The sequence below is a fragment of the Macrotis lagotis genome, unplaced genomic scaffold (assembly GCF_037893015.1).
Source record: "Macrotis lagotis isolate mMagLag1 unplaced genomic scaffold, bilby.v1.9.chrom.fasta BILBYCTG477, whole genome shotgun sequence".
In the NCBI taxonomy this organism is placed as follows: domain Eukaryota; kingdom Metazoa; phylum Chordata; class Mammalia; order Peramelemorphia; family Peramelidae; genus Macrotis; species Macrotis lagotis.
Genome location: NW_027422384.1, coordinates 52651 through 73809, shown reverse-complemented (window position 1 = coordinate 73809; position 21159 = coordinate 52651). Strand labels below are relative to the sequence as shown.

Here is a 21159-nt window from a genome sequence, read left to right as displayed (position 1 = left end):
TTACCTCCTCTCCCTGGATCCCTGAAGAGCTTGTACAATGACAATCAAAAGAAAGGAATCTGTGCTCTGTTTCTACTTCTTTAAAAATAACTCCAGAAATATGTAAGAGGGTTTGTCAAATATTTTTTAAATCAGTTTTAAGGCAAAATGCTATTTTTAAAAGGTTGTAAAATCCTATTCTGTGTGAGAATGTTTTGAAATGCCTTTTTAGGGAATCCAAATATAAAGCACATTTTGATCAAGTTTAAAACAACAACCTAGCATGGAAATGCAGCGAGGATAGAACAACTACCTCCTCTACATATACTCACCAAGGTCCCCTACTGTTGACCTTACATGGAAGCAGATCTGGTCAGCAGGGCAGGAAATAACTCCTCCAGCCCAGAGGCTTCTACCCAGTGGGAGGGGCCCTGACCTCACCTGGGGGACCTTTTCTTCTCTTTTCTGAAGAAGCCACATTAGCATGGCAAAGCTCCCCAGGATGCTGAGTGTAGATGGAGACTTGTCCGAGCCCTGGACCAATCAAGTCCTTGGTTTGCACCTTTTCCTAATCAATACTGGGGGGGTGGGGGAGCAGGAAACCCTGACAGGTACAGATCCAATCAACCCCTGCTCCCCAGGATTCCTGCACTTTCCCTCCTGAATCTGCAGTTCAGAGGCTGGGTCTTCAGGATTCCGGTCTCTCAGGACAGAGCCTGAAGCTACTGAGGATCCCCTTGGGGTCTGTGCTGTCCAGTCATGTGGACCTTGCTGTAGTTCAGTTCATTCCCATGAATCAAGGCATCCGGAGTCTTCACCCTGGGCCTTTCTGACTTCCCTGGGCTTTTCTCAGACCTCTCCAGGCTGCTGATCTCCAAACACTCAGTCTGGCAGTTGATTACCTGTGTCTACTCCATGATTTGCCATGTTATCTTGTGCTGTCACTGGCTTTAGTGGCCCCCCACCCCCACCCCATACCATTGTCCATTGGATTCTGGATGATCCTGTGTGTCATTTTGAGTTGGAAGAAGTTGTTTATAACAAATTATGCTCAGATTTATTAATCATTGTTTGGTCTGGGGTAAAATTCTGATCTTGGCTGGAACATGTGGGCAGACCTGTGTGGGAACACAGGCTATTCTAACAGCCCCACCACCTGGAGAGGCTCAGGAGCTGGCATGCCATCCTGAGAGATAAGGAATGCCGGAGTCCTTGGGAGCTGGTCATTCCGCCCCACAACCCAAGGGCTGTGGGGGTCCAGCCTCTGTGGGGCCCTTGGAAACTCACAGGAGGGATAGAGTGGGCAAAATGAGTTGAGTCAACATGGGTAAAGGCAGGAGCAGGTTGACTGACTGTCAGCTGCTTGGATTTATTTTTATAGTCTCAGAATCATGTATGCATCAAGCAAGCAAGCTAAGATCATTTCATTGGTTACAAAAGTGCACAATTTTCATCATCAATCATCTAGTTTGGATGGTTACAAGTTTTAATCTTGTGATGACAAGTTTAATTAATAATCATATAATAATAATAATAGTATATTGTGTTAATATATTAATATATGACATATTAATTTATTATATCATATATCATATTAATATATCATAATAATCATAATCTTATTCCTACTCAGACCATGATGACCTCAACCTTTCTGTTACCTTATTTATTACTACATTGTATAATTGTTAATTCATTTAAAGTTATTAATATTCTTTTTTAAATTTATTTTTTATTCTCATTTTATACAAATGTTTTTCTTTACATTAATAAAATATACTTGTTTACAAGTAAACAAAATACCCCTCCCCCCATGAATATAGATAGACTTGCTTGGGCAAAAAAGTAAAGGGGGAGAAAAAAATTAAAATTAAAAAAAATAATAGTAATAATTGTAGGTATGGCCAGGTGATGCAATGGATGAAGCACCAGTGTGGAGCCACGAGCTCCCGAGTCCATATCCAGCCTCGAAAACCCAATAATCACCCAGCCATGTGACATGCAAGCCACCCAATCCCCACTGCCCTGCGAAAACCAAAAAGAAGGAAAAAAAAAGACCCAAAATAAAATAAAATAGTAATAATAGTAGGGGTGGCAGGGTGGCAGACAGAGCATTGGCCCTTGAGCCAGGAGCACCTGGGTCCGAATCCGGCCCCAGACACCCAATGATCACCCTGCTATGTGGCCCCAGGCTGGCCACCCAGCCCCACTTGCCCTGCACCCTCCCCCAAATAATATTAACAAAAAATGTGTTTCAGTCTTTGTTCCAACACCATCAACTCGGTCCTGAGTAGATCACATTCTTTATAAGTCCATCACAAAAGTTATTTCCATATTTTTCCAACGTTGCCATTGCTGATCGCAACTCCCTCCTTTCTTATTTCTCCACTACCATGTACTCTATCTTCTCTCTCCTTTCACTCTGACTCTGCTGTAGGGTCGCTCAGTGGTGCAACAGACAGATCCCTGGTCCTGGGGCCAAGAAGCCCTGAGCCCCCATACCACCCCTTAGGCCCAGAATCCACCTGGCCCTATGGTCCTGGGCAGGCCTTCCAATCCCAGCCCCTTGCAAGAAGTAAAAAAGAAAATGTGTTATGTCTGACCACTTTTCCCCCATGGCCCATCCCATTGAGTATATATGCTGTTTCCTCTCCTAGCCATCTCTGATGAGAGCAAAGGTTCCCTCATTCCCCCTTGCCTCCCCCCTTCCATATCATAGCAATAGCTCATTGTAATAAAAAAAATCTTATTATGTGAAATATCTTGGCCTATTCCCCCTCTCCTTTTTCTTTCTCCCATTCCATTTCCCTTTTTTTCTATTGACTCCATTTTTACACCATATTTTATCTTCAGATTCAGCTTTCTCCTGTGCTTCAACTATAAAAGCTCCCTCTACCTGCTCTATTAACTGAGATGGTTCATATGAATATTATCAGTATCATTTTTCTATACATGCAGTTCATCCTCATTAAGTCCCTCATATTTCCCCCCGTCTCCTCCATGCTTCACCTGAGTCCTGTATCTGAAGATCAAACCTTCTGTTCAGCTCTGGCCATTCCAAAAGGAACATTTGAAATTCCCCTGGTTCATTGGGAGTCCATCTTTTTCCCCTGGAAGAGGACATTCAGCCTTGCTGGGTAGTTCATTCTTGGCTGCATTCTAAGCTCTTTTGCCTTCCGGTATATTGTATTCCAAGCCCTAAGAGCTTCCAATGTAGCTGCTGCTAAGTCCTGTGTGATCCTGACTGCAGCTCCATGATATTTGAACTGTGTCGTCCTGTCTGCTTGTAATATTTTCTCTTTGACTTGGGAGTTCTGGAACTTGGCTATAATATTCCTGGGGCTTGGTTTTTTGGGATCTCTTTCTTGGGGGATCGGTGGATTCTCTCCATTTCTATTTTGCCCTCTGCTTCTAGAATATCAGGGCAATTTTCCTGTAGTAATTCTTTGAAAATGATGTCAAGGCTCTTTTCCTGAAAATGACTTTCAGGTATTCCAATAATTTTCAAATTATCTTTCCTAAGTCTGTTTTCCATATCAGTTGTTTTTTCAATGAGATAGTTCACATTTTCTTCTAATTTTTCATTTTTTTGGTTTTGAAGTATTGATTCCTGATTTCTGGTAAATTCATCAATCTCCCTGAATTCTATTCTTTGTCTGAAGGATTTGTTCTCCTCAGAGAGTTTTCTTATCTCTTTTTCCATCTGGCCAATTTTGCTTTTTGAAGCATTCTTCTCCTCTATAACTTTTTGAACTGTTTTATCCATTTGACCTAAGCTGTTTTTTAGCATGCTATTTTCTTCAGCATTTTTTTGGATTTCCTTGACTAAGCTGCTGACTTCATTTTCATGTTTTTCCTACATTTCTCTCCTTTCTTTTCCCAGTTTTTCTTCTAACTCCCTCATTTGATTTTCAAAGTCTTTTTTGAGCTCTATCATAGCCTGAGCCCAATTTCTGGTTTTCTTGGAGTTTTTAGATGCAGGAGCTTGTGCTTCCTCATCTTCAGACTGAATATTTTGATCCTTCTTGGGCTCATTTGCAAAATATTTCTCAATGGTCTTCCTCTTGTTTCTTTCTTTGTTCATTTTCCCAGCCTAAGCCTGTTTTTGGGGGTGCTTCCTGAGCTTTTGGGACACTCCCACAAGGGTCTCAGTGTGTGAGGTTCTGTCCTCCCTCCTGGTCTGTGAATGACCATAAGCGCCCCCCTCTGCCACGGGGCTGAGGTGGGATGGACCCTGCTGTTCTATGTGGGGAGCCTAGACTGTGATCAGGATCTGAATGTGGTCAGAGCTCCAGAGTCCTGTAACAGGGGCAGAGGACAGAGCTCTGCAGTCTCTCTCTCTTCACTCCCCTCCCTCAGCTCAATGGGCTCATGCCCTGGGGGCTCCTGCTTACTGGCTCCGCCTGCTTCTGTTTCCTGGTCTGGGCTGCCAAAAGACCAAGCTGCTGGCTATGTGCCCTGAGGGCACAGTGGAGGCTGGACTCCTCATTCTTAGCTTCCCTCCAGGAGGGAGGTTGTGGCCATGGGCCCCGAATAGAAGCAAGCTGCAACACATGGTGTCATCAAAATTTAATGGTGCAGGGGTTCCGCCGAGGTGACAAATCCCACTCCTGCTACTGAGTTCTAGGAACAACCTCAAGGCCTGGACCCCCTGTGTAATTCCTACATTTCATCATTTGGCTGTTGCCACAGGAATTTGGAGTCAGTGGGTACAAAAGATAAAGGGATAAGGGAGATGTCTTTTGACCCAGACATGTACTGGAGGTAATCCAGGCAGAGTTGTCAAAGTTGTCAGCCTCACTTTGGCTTCCTGGGTCTTCAGAGTCCAGGGGAAAGATGCAAGTCAAGATGATGCTGATGGCTCAGGATAAAGTGGATGACTGGGGATCTTCCAGGTCTAACCAAGATACAATACAAGAGTTCCACAGTACCTGCCTCAGTCACCTTCATGCCCCTTGGAACAAATCATCTACAATACACACACTCCTTTTTCACAATTCAGTCACTCATTTTGATTCATGTCTATGTCTCCATGACACATTTTGACTTTTCTTGTCAAAGATACTTGAATGATTTGATATTTTCTTCTTTAAATTATTTTCAGATGAGGAAACAGAGGCAAGTAGAGTGAAGCGACTTGCCCAGAGTCACAATAAGTAAGTGTCTGAGATCAGATTTGAATTTTCCAGTAGCTCACAGGGAAGCTGGTGCTCCCCAAGAGAGGATGGGGGATCCCTGCTGGTCCCTGCTCTTCTTTTCATTCTTCTTTTGAGCTGGATCAATAACCATTCTATCAATAAAACAAAATCAACTGTTTTCTAAGGTTTAGCAATTTTATAACATAAATTAAATACTTCTTAAATTAAAAAGAACAATTAAAGATTACTTTTTAAAATAATGGAATATGTTAAAAGTCAGTATAGCTGATTTTCTAAAGGATAAGGAGATGCACTTGGGATTTCATTGGCAATGGGAATTCTGGAGGGAGAATTTTTATTAGCAGTGCTGGTTAGTGCCTCCTCTGTTACTCTAGTCTTACAAAACACTGAGAAGTAAGTAACTAGTCCGAGTTGACACAGTCAGGAAGTAGGAAAGTAAAAATGAAAAAGGATTCCTAAGAACCAAATTACAGAAAAGATTAAAAATGGGTTATATAAACCAGTAAATTTGTAACAAAATACATTTTAAAACAGAAATGAGTTGTTTTCTAAACAATATAAATTGTCCAGTATTTTTAGACAGACTCTTTGCAACTCCAATTGGAGTTTTTTTAGCTACAGTACAGGAGTGCTTTGCCATTTTCTCCTCTCACCCATTTTGAGAAATTAAGGCAAGCAGGAAAAAGTGACTTGCCCAGGGTCACTCAGCTAGTAAGAGTCTGAGCGCAGATTTGAACTCAGGAAGAATGCCCAATTGCCCTTGAAATGAATTAAAAAGATCAATTGCAAATAAAAAAATAACAATTTTATGATCATACTCAAGGGTAGAATATCTGACAACTAACAGGACAAAATGTCAGGCAACAGCTGAGAAATCAGCAGGACCTGGGGTACCTACCTGAGTTGCAAGTCAGGAACCTATTGACTTCTTGTGAGAAGCCCCGGCTATCATCCCTGAGAGACAGGGCCTCAGTTTACCAGGGGCAGGAGCATGGGAAGGGGGCTGCCACATTCAGAACAGAGGAGATGGAGGCAATGACAGGGAGAATGAGGAGAGGGGCTGGCACCTAGGACCAGCCTGCTAGAATTAAGGGAGACTCAGATGAGGGAAAGTCCAATCCAGAAACTAGAAATCATTGATTAGCAATTTTTAGGCAAGGTGAAATGACTTAATTCCTAAAATCAGCTTCTTGGTGGGCAAACTTGGGGAAGGGAAAGGTTAAGGCAGAAGAGTGGCCAAGGGAGGACAGGTCTGGACATCCAAGGATAGATTGGGCAGGTTCTAGAGAGCAGGTCCACATTCAAGGACTCAAGGGAACAATTCTGGGAACAGGCTGTCAGGTAAACGTCAGCCCCAGTAATGTCCATGCATCCCCCAGGACCTGGAAAGTAACCCAGGAATCCTGCAGGTCCTGGAGGGGGGTAGGGAGAGGATCAGGAATAGGAGAAAACATGGCTAAGATGTTTCTCCCAAGAGTCATCCCTATGACTCCCAAAGGAGAATCCATTTTGACACAGCCCATTCAGGACAGGGACCACACAAGACTTTGGCATCCTGGGAAATCCCAGGTCCCTCAGCCGGGGCCAGACAATGTGTTCAGATCTAAAGAAGGTGACCTAGACCAACACATCAAGGTTCCTCAGATGCCTCTCATAGCAAGAGTTACAGGATCCAGTGTGTAGTAGAATGTAGAGGCCTAAGGGCAGGACCCTCCTCTTAGCTCTGATTCTTTCTCTTTCTGCTGCATAGGAGAAATGTCACCAAGAGACCAAGGACGACCAGGAATACAACAACAATCATGATTATACGTGTCTTCTGAGAGGTGGAGAAATTCCCTGAAAATAGGCCCCCAAACTCATTACTGTGGAAATCAGGGAAGGACAAACCCTGGACCCTGATCTCTGTGGCCCAGGGCAGCAAATAGTGGACAAGCACAATGATTTGTATAGAGATGATTCTGTCATCGTCCCCTCCACCAGCTTCTAAACATCCCACAAAACCGAGCTTCCCCAGGACTTCAAAGAACAGAATGGAAGAATTGGAAGAAAGTTTAGAAAGAATATAGCCCACATTTACAGAGAAGAACATAGCAGGGAGAGAAGCCTCCATGCTCCAACTTGTAAGTCACAGAGCCAGAACTGAAGCCTGGATGCTCTAACTCTAATTCAGGCCTCTTCCCATGACTTCCTAGCTGAATCTTTAGAGAATCAGAGACTTTTAGAGTCTGATGAGACCTTGGATCACAACTGGTCCAAACCCATCATTAGGCAGAGGTCCAGAGTGCAGGGGTGGGAAGAGGTTATGTTGACATAATGAGAGAGAGAGAGAGAGAGAGAGAGAGGGAGAGAGAGAGAGAGAGGATTAGGTCCCACCTCTTCAAATTCCAGATGATCTTACTCAAGTCCAATATGGATCTGGTTCTTATGTCCACATTTATAAAATCTCTCTGGCTCTTATGTGAATAGCCAGGATTGCAACAGCCCTAGGGTTAACCTTCTACTAAATTGTCACATTGGTCCATTGACATCCCTGGACCTTGGTTTGGTCACCCATAAAAGGAGGAGCATGGGGGCGGCAAGATGACAGTGGAGAGCAGAAATGGCCTTAGTCTTTGAAAAGCAGAAAATTTGGTTTCAAATTGTGACTGTCAGTTTGTGGCTAATTGAAATTTGATAGGTCACTGAGCTTCATTTTCTTCCCCTGTAAATAAAGGAAGGTTCTGATAACCTCTGATGTCCCTTCCAGAAATGACTTTCTTTAATTCCCAAAAAAGTCTCTATCAGCATCACTCCCCTTTTTCAGTAACCTTCCCTCTCCCTAAGTCCTAAAGAGTTCAGTGTTCCAATGTACTCATCAGTACCATGGACAATAGAGGGAGGAGCCAAGACTTTGTACAATTTTGGTGGGGCCAGATTGTGGATGACTCTTAGACAATAGGGAGCCATGGGCATTTCTGAAACAGTTCAAGTGACATGGCCACATTTGAGTGATAAGGAAAATGATTTTGGCAGCCTGTGTAAGATAAACTGGACAGAGGAGAACCTAGAGTAGAAACAAAAGTAGAAACTTATTTTGTAGAGGATAATTAGAGTCAAATGTTATCTGTGGTGCATCTTAGACAGTTCAGGTAAATAAGTGCCTTTGCTGTTTTGGGTCTTAGGTGATAAGGATAGTTTCCCATTCAGAACCTCAGAGTTATACTGTTTTGTCTATAGGAAGAAGGATTTTCAGGGGCTAAGTATCTTCTGAGGCCAAAGGGACATTCTCATGAGGCTGAATGGTGGCAAAATCCATGGCCAAAATGGGTTCCCAAACTAGAAGTGATCGCTCCCTGCCTCAGGGCTCTTCCTAAAATGTTTCGGAGCTGGGTTGATTAATCAAGGTAAGATGTCCTTTCTGAGAGTCTTCTATGGACCTGTGCAGAACTGTCCTAGGACCCTGGGCTAGGGAAGGCACAGGAAAGAGAAGTCAGGTGATGTAGATCTTGCTCCTGAGGTGTTCCCTGTCCAGGTAGAGAAATTAAGTTAATCCCCTTATATCTGTCTGTGTTTCAGATGAACTAATGGTGTCTATTTGTGGAGTACAGACAGAACGCCCTTTTAATATTTATAGACCAAATTTATGACTTCCACTAGATGAACAATTGTCCCGCATCATTTCTTCCTTTTGGTCTCAGAAGCTAAATGGGGAACAACAGCAAAATAGAGGTAGGAAGGCCAATTTAGCCTTCCTGTTTAGGAGAGCTGCCCCAGAAATGGCCAAGGCCTCCTTCTCCAGAAGGCTTTCAGTCAGAGACTAGATGTTTTAGACCCTTTAGGTCTGGGTGGTCTCTGAGCTCCCTTTAACTCTGCAGTTCCAGGAGGAAACTGAATCCTGGGGCCCAGTGTGAACCTGAGTATGAGCCTTCTCCCATCCCTTCCTTTATCCTCTGAGATCCTCCACCTCTTTCCTCTTCCTTCTTTTCCTCTGGTCACAGAAGTAGAAGTTGCCCAGATCATTCAGGCTCATTCCTCTCCCTGTGCCACTATTCTAGTCTCTTTTTTTTTTCTTTCTCTCCATTAGGATTCTGATTCATATTGAAACTTTCTCTTATTCATCTTTAGTGTTTCCTTTCCAGAGGTTTCTTCCCAGTGGCCTAAATCTTTAGGGAAGACTTCTGAGCTTTAAGACTTTTTTATTTTATCAGTTTCCAATAATTAGTCGTTCATTGGTAAAATCAGGGTAAATTTGTCTACCCCTAAAATGTCAAAAATATAGGGACTTTTACATGGTGGTTATGGATGGAATTAATCTTATGGGTTTGAAATAAATATGTAAATAACTACAGACTGATCTAAAAGACACTGAAATAAAAGCTTATAGAAATGAACTAAATTATGTTCCAAATGACCCACCACTTCAATAGAGAGAAAGATCCAGATTAGTTTGATGAGGGAATCTTCAAAATGGTTTATGATTTGAAATTCCACTGAATACTTTCACTGGGGTTGTACCAATGATCATATACTTTATAATCATGAAGTCAGATAGAATGAACTAAAATGTATTAAATTCATACTAATAGGGAACTACTTATACACATCATTTCACAAGGGCCTAGGATTTGGACAGTGTGGGAACAGCTATAAAGATCTTTTTTTTTTATTTTTGCAAGGCAAATGGGGTTAAGTGTCTTGCCCAAGGCCACACAGCTAGGTAATTATTAAGTGTGTGAGACCGGATTTGAACCAAGGTACTCCTGAGTCCAAGGCCGGTACTTTATCCACTAGGCCATTGAAATTCGCACACACAGAATTTCATTGATTTGTCCACAGTCCCACAAAAGAATAAGGGTCAGAGGCAGCATCTGGACCCAGGTATTCCTGACTCCAAACTGAGCCAGCTGAGTCCCTCTGCCATCATCCCTACCCAGAGTGAGTTTATCCCTTTATCAAAGCCTGTGATTTCACACACACAAACAGGATCCCAGGGAGCATTTGATCTGAAGTGCGAAGAGCTGAGTCTGATTCCCAACCCAGAAATTTCCAAAATGAATGAACTTTTCCGAAGGCCCTCACTCTCTGTGTCACCTTTCTTAAATGAAGACATTTTGATCCTTGAAATCACTTCCAGTCCTAACAGGGAGATTCAGAACAAACCCATCAATCCTGAAAGACCTACCTGCTACCCGCAGTTTGATGTGGGCTTCATCATAATTCTCAGGTGACTGGACATAACAAGTGTATGAACCAGAGTCAGGGACCTGGACTTGCTGAAGCCTCCAGGTCACTTTTCCCTCAGCCACGTCATGTGTCTGGAGCTCCGTTCTCCTCTGGAACACAGTCTCCTGGGATTCCTCCAGCTTCTCCCCATTGGGGAACCTGTGCACGAGGGTCTGGTTTCTTTTCCACTTCACATCCATCTTGGGGGAGAGTTCACAGGAGAGTGTGACATCTCCCCACTCCTTGGCCTGAATGGGCTGAGCAGGACCCGTCACTGAGAATGCTCCTCTCTTGGGTTCTAGGGACAAAACCGAAGAAGATCAGGGGACAATGTAGACCAAGGATTCAGAGAATTTTTTGTGTAGTTGGGGCCCAGCCGATGATTTCTGGATCAGCTACTGCCCTTCCATGGATTCACTTCTGGACAAACCACTTTTCTTCCTGCCATCCCCTTGTAGACAAAGTATACTTTGTCCTGACTCCCTTATATGGTCAGAAAAGCAAGGAATCTCTTTGGATTCTGGAGGGTCAAGGATGGGGACAGGAAGGCACCAGGTGCCCCCAGTGACCTGAAGGGAGGCTCTGCAATACTCTGCTCTGCCACAGATGAGAGATGACTTATACGTAGAGAGGGAGCCCAGACTCCTGGTTTTTAACTGGCCACTGTGATTACTGTCTAGTCAGTTGAGTTAGCAGAAGGGAGGGGACAGAGAGCCAGGGGAGGTCTCTAGGTGGAGGAGGGATTCAGGTCCCTGGGGAATGGGGAGTGTGGTCATTAGGATAGATGAATAAATCAGCCTGGTGTCCTAGTCTGGATCTCCACAGGTTGGCATTGGAAGGGGCCTGATCCACTCATTCTTGCCAAGGTTATCATAGAAGAAAACTGAAAACTGACTATGACATTTGTTCCTAGAGGTATTGAGACTTTCATAGGACATTTGTGGAACTGGAATGAACAGAGACTCTGAGAGCTGAGAGACTTGGCTTCTGGACCTGGCTCTGCCATCCTCCTCCTTTGTGACTGCAGGAAAGTCCTTTCCCTGTGTTTCAGACATATTCCTCTTGGTCATTGAAGCTGTGGTTCAATCATGTAGCCACCCCCAAGCCAATCTTACCTTTCCCCTTCTTACCCAGAGCAGTGTGATTAAATCCACAGTAACCACTCCCTATGGGGAAAATTTGTCAATGGATTGGCCTCTTGCTCCATTCCTTAAAATCCATAAACCACAGTTCCCTTCCCTGGCTACCATCCCTGTCTTTCTAGTTTCTCTCAGGTTAGTCAGAACCTCTCTGATGGAGGGGATTACCTCACTATTCTGTTTATGTATTTAGTATACATTTAATAATTGGTTTTCTTTCCTTTCCTCATTATTCAATTAGCTACCTGGTTAGGTGCTTCCTTCCTTCCTTATTTATTCATTCCTTCTCTAGGTTTCAATTCCTACCTCTGTCAAAAGAGAGAGATTGAAAAAACTGTCCTCTAAGGTCCCTTCCAGTTTTAAATTGATGGTTGATTTCATAATCACCAAACTGTCAGTTAAAATGTGTATCCTTTCTCTTGGTTCAGTCTTGATGCCTTTCCAAGGTAATTTCTTTTGATGAGGATAGATGCTTCTGGCTAAACAGTCTATTCTTTATTACACTGAAGGCATTGCTTTTTCAGAGAATTATTCTAACACTTTTTCATGATTAGTTCAAGTTTTAGGGAGTACCTTTCTTCAGTGATTTTGTCCTGTGCCTCCTTTTCTATTTGCCCACTTTTGTTTTTCAAGGTGCTATTTCTTCAGTTGCTTTGGGTCTTTATAAAATGCTGATTTTTTCTTCATAATTTTCTTGCATTACTTTCATTTTCTTTACCAAGTTTTCCTCACCTTCTCCTACTTTATATGAAAGTTCTTTCTGGATCTTTCAGAAATCGTTGCCAGGCTGATATCCAATAAATATTTTTAAAGGATTTGCCTTTAGGATTTTGACATTATTCTCTTCTGAATTTTAGTCTTCAATTTCTCTGCCATTGTTTTTCCTCATTTTCCCAGGCTTTTTCTTTACTCTCCACCTTGATGTTGAAATTGGGCTCTGCTCCCAGGCTAGAGGTCAGAGTGTCTCTAGCTTCCGATTTTGTGCTACTGTTTTCAGAGCTAGCTATGGGTTCTGCACATTTTCTATGCTTCTAAGGTAGCATGACCGTAGGACAGGGATGTTCGCTGCTCTCTGGCCTCTACTCTTGATGGTGAATGACCAGAAGAAATCTTGTCCCTCGTGAAACAGTGACCAGCCTTCCTACTCCTCTGAAGCTGCAGGCTCTAATGACATCATGCCCCTCCTCTTCCTGCCACAGGCACTAGAACTGAGTGTGGCGAATGTACCACAGCCCTGCCCCCATGCCAGCAGAGGTCCCCCTTCCTCTGCACTTGTAAGTCATCTCTGGGCAGTGGCAGAGCAGAGGCTAATGGAAAGCCTCCCTTCAGGTCACTGAGAGCAGCTAGTGCCTTCCTGCTCCCACTTCTGAGCCTTCAGCATCCAAAGAGCTTCCCTCCCTTTCTTACCATACAAAGGCATCAGCAGAGATAATGTCTTGTCCACAAGGAGATCACAGGAAAGAAAGTAATTTGTCCCAAAGTAGCTTCACAGCAGAGCAACAGCTAGTCCATAAGTCAGAAATTCATCTGCTGGGCCCACAACCATACAACTAAATTCTCTGAATCCTTGTATCACATTGTCCCCTGATCTTCTTCTCTGTCCCTCGAACCTCCAAGAGGAGCATTTTCAGTGACTGATCCTCCTCAGCCCATTCAGGTCAAGCAAGGGGAAGATATCACATTCTTCTGTGAATTCTCCCCCAAAGATGGGTGCTCAGAACATGACTGTGAAGTGATTCAGAAACCAGATCCTCATTCACAGTTCCCCAGTGAGAAGCTAGAGGAATCCCAGGGGGCTGAGTTCCAGGGGAAGATAGAGCTGCTGGCACCTGACATAGCTGAGGGGAAACTGACCTTAAGGATCCAGCAGGTCCGGGTCTCTGACTCTGGTCCATACACTTGCTATGTCCAATAACCTGAGAATTATAATGAAGCCCACACTGAACTGCAGGTAGCAGGTAGGTCCTGTGGGGTTGATGGGTTTGTTCTGAATCTCAGGCTATTAGACTGGACATGATTTTAAAGGACAAAATCCTGGTTTTTAACAAATGAGGAAAATGGAGCACAGAGAGGGGGCAAGGAATTTGCACAAGATCATTCACATTGGAGATATCTGGGCTGGAAATCAGACTTGATTCTTCCCCTTCCAGATCTGTCTATGTTCTTCTCCATGACATATTCTTCCAATCCTTTGTGTGTGAAATCACAGGCTTTGAGAAAGGGACAAACTCACTTTGGGAAGTGAGCCTTGACTCATGCCTTCAATTCTCTTCCTTCCCTTTAATCTTTCAATTGTGGTGTTTCCTCTAATAGATGCTAGAGACTTCCCCTATGTCCTGGAGCTCAAAATGGGGCTGATTCTGATCTCTTTCAAAGATGCCAGGCCTCACCTGGGCCCCAAAAGTAAGACACTGAGGGGGATACAAAGGGTCTGAGGCCCTCTTGACTCTCTTCTGCTCAGCTTCCCTCCACACTGTCATAGTGAGCAATGGTTGCTTGATGTCTGCTCTGTGTCCACCCCTTTGATAGGTGAGGTTGTAGGAAAGAGTAGGGAAGATGACCCTGTCTCATCCTTGAGGGAGCTGGAGAGATAGGAAACTTCACCTGATAAAGGGAAATTAGTATATGATAGAGTGAAAGGGTGAATGGCAGAGTGAAAGAGGACTGGTCTCAGAATCAGGAAGTACTGGATCCAGATACTGCCTCTGACTCTTATTCATTGGAGAAGTCACCAAAGCTCTCTGTGCCAACTTCATTATAAAAGGTTCTTAAAGCTGTTCCAGTACTGACAAAAATCATAGGCCCTTAATGCATTGATGCATATACATGGATCCTCATTAGTATGAATTTAATACATTTCAGGTCATGCTAATTGAACTAATTATTATGTAAAATATGGTTATTGGTTCCAAACCAATAGAAATATGTGGTGGGATTTCAAATAATGCAACCACTTCAGAAGATTCCTTCATCAGATTCATCTGGACTTCATTCCATAATGAAGTAATTGATCATTTGAGACATGATTTAGTTCAATTCTCAAAACTTTAGTTTCAATGCAATTTAGTTCATTCTATATTCATTTATTTAGGTCAATCCCATATAATGTAGTTCCATTCAACAACTTCTATGTGCATTTTCCTAAATTTTGGTTGGGAAGATAGAAAGTTTAAATAAGATAGAGAGGAGCCCCCTGCCCCCAGGTTGTTCAGTTTAGAAATAAGACAGCTTAGGATAAGAAAGCAAGATATATAACTGGAATATATGGTAATACAATATAAATGTATGAGAAGAGTGAAAAATGCAATATGATGTAAAACTGATGGGGAAGGTGATAGTGACACAGAAATAAGGGAAGTCTTCCTGGGAGGTGGTGGTGATTGAAATGTGCTTCAAAGAAAGAGGAGGAAGGGCATTGCTAGCATGGGGAACTACAGGAGCAAAGGAGTGGAAGCAGCAAGAGCAAGTCATTATCAGGGCACAAGGTCCAATCTAATCTCACCTAAACACAGAACACATGAAGAACAGATGCTGTTATAATGCCACCATAACAACAGATTAGGGAGATTTACCCCCATATAAAGGCCAAGCCAGGCAGAGTGACCTCCACAGCAAAGAGTCCCTGAAGATTCTGGAGGCCTGAACAGGGACAGGTGCAGCCTGGTAGCTGATGGAAGGAGGAGGGAGGGATGGAAGTGGAAATCATGCATGGAAGCTGAAGGAAGACTTCAGGTAGGGGGCAAGACAGACTTATGCCAGGGTGTTCCCGGCAGGAATGGAGAGGAAGGGAAAACTAGAATTGTGGTTCTGAAGGCAGGATGAAGAATTGGCAGCAGATTCTTCAGGCATAAGGGAATGGATGAATCATGGTGCCTCAGACTTTAAGATGGTGAAATCAGAAGGCAGGCAGACTTAAGAAGACAAGTATCAATTTAGTGCTTCATGTCGGGAATCTGAGGCACTCAAAAGAAAATTGGATGGAGTCATACTAAGAGAAGGAGGAGATGAGGGGCCTGAGCATAAAATAAAAGTCAGAGTTGGAGATGGAGATCTGAAAGTTGTGTGTTTTGAAGTAGTAATTAAAGTTATAGAGGGAATAAAATTGTTCAGATTACAATTGTTGAGAAAGTAGAGGTTCAAAGATAGAGTCCTGTCCAACATCCACCTTAATATGGTGGGGATAAAAACCTAACAAGAGGGGCAGCTAGGTGGCGCAGTGATAAAGCACCAGCCCTGGAGTCAGGAGTACCTGGGTTAAATCCAGTCTCAGACACTTAATAATTACCTAGCTGTGTGGCCTTGGGCAAGCCGCTTAACCCCATTTGCCTTGAAAAAAAAAAAAAAAAAAAACCTAACAGGAGAAACAAAGAAGCATCCAACAAAGAAATGGGAGGAGGACCATTAGAAATGTCTTGCCTCTGAAGTCAGTGGAAGAGAGAACATTGAATGTTCCAGAAGGGATGAGGGTGGCCGATAGTATCAGATGCTCCAGGGAATTCAAGGGCTATGAACTCTATAGAATCTGTGTATTAGGAGGCTAATGATTACTTTGGAGGGAGCATTTCAATAGAATGGTTTCAGAGAGAGCCAGGCTGAAGGGCATTGAAGAAGTGAAATATGTGTCACTTGAGACTTTTTGAGTATTGGCAGCTTTCCCCCCAATTTTAGGACTAGTTACAGGATGGGGGTAAAAACATCATAGAAATCCTTAGGTTTGGGGAGTCTTGACCACACTTTTAGACCAATGGGAAGGAATCTTTGGAAAAGGTGATTCTAAAACTGTATAAGAGAGGGGATGATTATGGAGCAAGGTCCTAGGGGAGAGAAGGAGGAACAGGGACAGGACCAATGACTCAGGGAGAGGAATCAGCCTTAATAAACGGAGGTCTCTCCTGTGGGAAGAAGAACAAAACAGAGTGAGAGATGATGGAGAGGAGCTCAGAAAATGAAGGGAGAAGCCTCACCCTCAGGCTCTTACTGGACTCTCTGATGACTCAGCTTCCTCACAGAACCTCAGAAATGGAAGAGAACTCAGAGACCATGTAGTTAGTCCAACAGTTCCTGAAAGGAAATCCCTGAAGTGTCTAAAACATTCAGGACATATGATCAACCAGTTTATGGCTGAAGCCCTTCTGGTGAAAGAGGCCTTGGCTCCTTCTAAGGCAACCTCTCACCTGGGGCAGCCTTCCTAAGCAGGAAGGCCAAGTAGACCTCTCCCTAACTTTTTTATCTGGTGTTCCCTATTCAGCCTCTAGGGCAAAAAGGAAGCTGTCAGGTCCCTACCTCAGAACACTGTTTCATTTGGTGAAAGTCTGAAATGGGGTCTCTAAGCAGCTAAAGGGATGTACCACCACAATGTTATTTGGTTTGCAAACTGAATAAAAAGGGTTTATGCTCTTTCTCCAACTAGACAGGGAACTTCTCAAGGAGGGTTAACTTTGCCTAATTTCTCTCCTCTTGCTCATTCCCTACCCCAAATGCCTAGGACAGCGCCATAAATGACTCTCAGGAGCACTATCTCACCTCATTCTTCCCTGAAACATTTAAGAAGAGCACATACAGACTGGGGACCACATTTGACCCTGGCCTTTACCATTGTCCAGCCTTGAGTATGTTCCTCTGGGCAAGACATTCAGAGGATAACTCATCCACTGAAAATCTTCCTTGTAGAGAACAGAGCAGTTGAAAACTGAAGTTCCTGCTAGAAGGGACCTTATTCATCTTTTAATTCAAAGTACTTTTTTCATATTAGGGAAACTGGGACCAACACAACAAAAAGATTTATTTATTTTGCAAGAGGAATGAATGATTAGAGAAACTTGAACAGATAAATTGAAGTTAGATGTTCTTTTGTAAACCAAAAAGATAACTGCAAGGAAGTCACTTGAATGTTTGAATACCTTTGGAAAAGAGATTGTTCCAAAGTGGAAATCAACGTGATTACAATTAATGAAAGAATATCATAATGAGAGTTGGACTTTTTTTTTTCCTAATGAGGGACTATGGGACTTAGATCATAATAGTATTCTTAGACAAAGAAACACATCTCAAATCAGACCAGTCCATCCATCTAGACAAAAGGATCAATTCTTCAAGCCCATCTGAGTACAACAATGGGTCAGAATTCCATTAGATTCTCTTTACCTTTTTATCAGAAATAAACTCTTCCAGTTGGAGGGAATCTGGCCCAAGATTAAGGAGAATATCTCATTATACTTCACAAGATAGTAAAAAGAGAAAAAACTATTATTTGCTGATCTACTAATAATTCCTTATTAATAGTCAAAAAGAGGATCTTTGAACCTGATATATAAAAGTAGATGTTGAAATGATAAGCAAATAATCTGATTCCTCATCTGTCAAGTCCCTGAAAATTCCAGAGATGAGATTTGACCCTAGATTACCTTTGACCCCTTTTTTTGTTTAAAAAGAACATTCTCTAGTTTCTACTTTTACCAGTCTATTTCGCCAGATTTTTCTCCCTATAACACAATTGTGGTCATGTCTATTCAACTACTCAAGAGGTTTCCATGACTCACTTATTATTTTAGCATCTTCCACAATCTGGCCCCTCCAAAACTGTCCAGTGTCATGGCTCTTCCTCTTCTCTACTGACCATGTTACTCATGAGGAAATTAAAAGCACTGGACTCCTGTGGGTTGGGGAAAGCAGAGATTATTTAAAAAAAAGGGGAAAGATACTGGTAGAGATTGTTTAGGCATTAAAAAAATGTCATCTCTAGAGGGGACCTCAGAGATTATCAGGCCTCCTTCTCTATTTACAGAGGAAGATAATCAAGCTTAATAATCTTTTTGAAGTTCAATTAGCCACCAAGTAACAGTCATAATTTGACATCAGAATAACTGGGGTTGTTTCTGCTCTATTGTAGCATCCTGCTGCTACAAACTCCCTCCTTTTATAGGTGATCAAACCAAGGTTGAGAGGGGGCAATGGACCACTGGCATAATTTGGTGGATGAATGACTCTAAGATTGCTGGAATTCAGACTGTGCATTAAATATGTCAGAACCAAATCCAGAATGGTCTTGAGAAGAAAGAAATATCCTATGGAATCAAAAGATCTGGGTTGGGTCTCAGGAGACCTGGGGTCTGTATCCTTTCTCTGTCATTATCTCCGTGGTTGCTTTCCCTCTGCTTTTTGGCCCCTTGTCTAATCAACATTAGATTAAGGTTGGACTAGATAGTGACCTACAGTTTCATCATCCCTTGAAAGTCTTTGAATCCAATTCACCGGACTGTTCATCACTGAAGGGAGGGGGGTAGGAAGTGAGGGTGGCAATAAATTAAGTAATTAAAAATATGTGTACATATAGATAAATGTTCAAAAACTTTCACAGCATATAATTGGAAAAATGAAAAAAATATCAATTGGAAAGTCTCTGAATTCATAAGGACTCAGTTGTGAGGTTGTGGAAAGAGATCTGAACTGGGGGGGTTCAGAGATCCCAGGCTTCAGTCCTGGTTCTGTGACTTACAAGCTGAAGGATGGAGGCCTTTCTCTCTCCTACTTTCCTCTCTGTAAACCGAGGCTAGATTCTCCAAAATCTCTTCCAGTTCTTATTTTCCACTCTCTGAAGGCCTGAGAAAGCTTGGTTTGGGGGGATGTTTGGATGCTGTGGAGGGGGAGGAAGATAGCATCATCTGTGTACAAGCCACTATGCTTGTCCAGGATGTTCTGATCCTGATGCCCTCTCTCATCCCTAACCTGAGCCACAGGCTTCAGGGACCAGGTTTTCCTTTATATGAAATCTTCAGTAATAGAGTTTTGAAATTTATTTTCAGATCATCTCCCCACATCTCAGACACTTCATGAAAGGATTTATGCTGTAATTTCTCTTCTCTTTAGTGCCCTCTTGGTGATTGCCTTCTTTTGTCGAAGAAAACTTCAGGGAATCAGAGGTAAGAGAAGGGCTCTGCCCTTAAACCTTTAATCCTTCTAGCACTCACCAGATCCTTTAATTGCTGCTGTGAGAGGGATCTGAGGACCCTTGATTTGCCAGATCAGGGCACCCCAATGTACTCTGATGTACTGGTCCTGGTCTTGGAGACTTGGACTTTGCTGGAATGACAAAGAAACTCTAAAGCGGTCCCTGTGTTGAGTGAGTTTTGTCAGAAATGATTCTCTACTAGGAGTCAGAGGGATGGACTCCTGGGGAGAAACCTTTTAATCATGTTCTCACCTTGGTCTAATCCTCCCCACACCTATCCAGGACCTGGTTTGTAGGGATTGCTAGGGCTGTCTCTTGTCAGACAGCCTGTTCCCAGAGCTGTTTCCTTCAATCCTTGAATGTGGACCTGGCCCCAAAGACCTGCCTGAGTCAATCTTTGAATGTCCAAGCCTGTTCCCCCTTAGCCTTTGGACCTTCCTCCCTCAGTCCTGTCCTTTCTCCAGGTCTACACACCCACAGACTGACTCTAGGAGTTACTCATTTCACCTTAAATTAAAATTTTAAACAATGGTTTTTAAGTGTGAATTAGACTTTCCTTCATCTGATTTATTTTAAAAAAATATTTATTAGTTTATATCTAAGTTCTCTAAGGCTAAATGTAGCAGAGGAGGCACAGCCCAGCACTGTTAATGGAAGTTCCTCCTCCAGAATTCCCTAGACCAATGAAATCCCAAGTCAGTCCCTTAGTCTTTAGAAAATGTTATATTTGTTTGAAACATATTCCATTATTTGGAAAATAACTAATTTTTTATAAAAAATAATTTTATTTTATTGATAGCAGTTGTATTCCATAGTGTCTAACTACAGGAAAAAGATGGAGAAGTACCAGGGACCAGGGGCCCTCTTATTTCTCCTGGAGAGCATCAGCTTCCCTGAGGAATATTGGAAGACCCATCTTCCTGAGTTCAAAACTGCCCTCAGATACTTATTCACTTTGTGACCCTAGGTAAATCATTTACCCTATTTCCCTCGGTTTCCTTATCTGAAAATGAGCTAAAGAGGAAAATGGCAAACCCATCCAAGAATCTTTGACAATAAAACCCCAAATGCATCATGGAAAGTACACATAACTGAAAATGAATGATTGAACGATAGAAAGAGGGTGTGTGTGTGTTTCACATGTTTTTTCCCCCCAAGTACCATGAAACTGGCTGAAGCAGGTGCTGTGGGGAACTCAGACCTTGCTTAGACATGGAAGACACCAAAGTCATTCATTTTATCCTAATTCTCTTGCATTGAATCTACTTTTGCTTTTGTTTAAAAGGAAGTTCTCCTCTCTCCAGTTTATTTTACACAGGCTGCCAAAATTATATTCCTTATAACTCAACTGTGGTCATATCACTTGAACTGCTCCAGAAACTTCAACTGCTCCCTGTTGTCTTAGAGTCCTCTGCAATCTGGTCTCACCATAACTGTCCAGTATGATGGCTCCTCCCTTTATTTATTATCCATAGTACTGATGAGGACATTGGAGCACTGAACTCCTGGGGGCTTGGGTAGAGGGAAGGTTGCTGAAAGAGGAGACAGATGATGATAGACTATTTTGAGAATGAAAAATATCATTTCTGGAAGGGACCTCAAAGGTATTCTGGATCTTCCTTTTTTTATAGGAAGAGAATAAAGCCCAGTGATCTGTCAAATTTCAATTAAGCTGCTAAGTAACAGAGTCACAATTTGAAACCAGATTTTCTGATTTTCAAAGGTTAAGGCT

At 42.6% G+C, this 21159-nt stretch overlaps 1 long non-coding RNA gene across 1 annotated transcript; it reads right to left on the bottom strand.

Moving 5' to 3' along the window:
- Positions 1-6873: 6873 nt before the first annotated feature.
- LOC141504156 (uncharacterized) lies at positions 6874-11903 on the bottom strand. The gene is made up of 3 exons (XR_012473229.1): positions 11786-11903; positions 10300-10638; positions 6874-6974 (listed from the first exon to the last, which is right to left on the bottom strand). It is a non-coding gene; the product is annotated as an uncharacterized LOC141504156 (long non-coding RNA).
- Positions 11904-21159: the final 9256 nt, after the last annotated feature.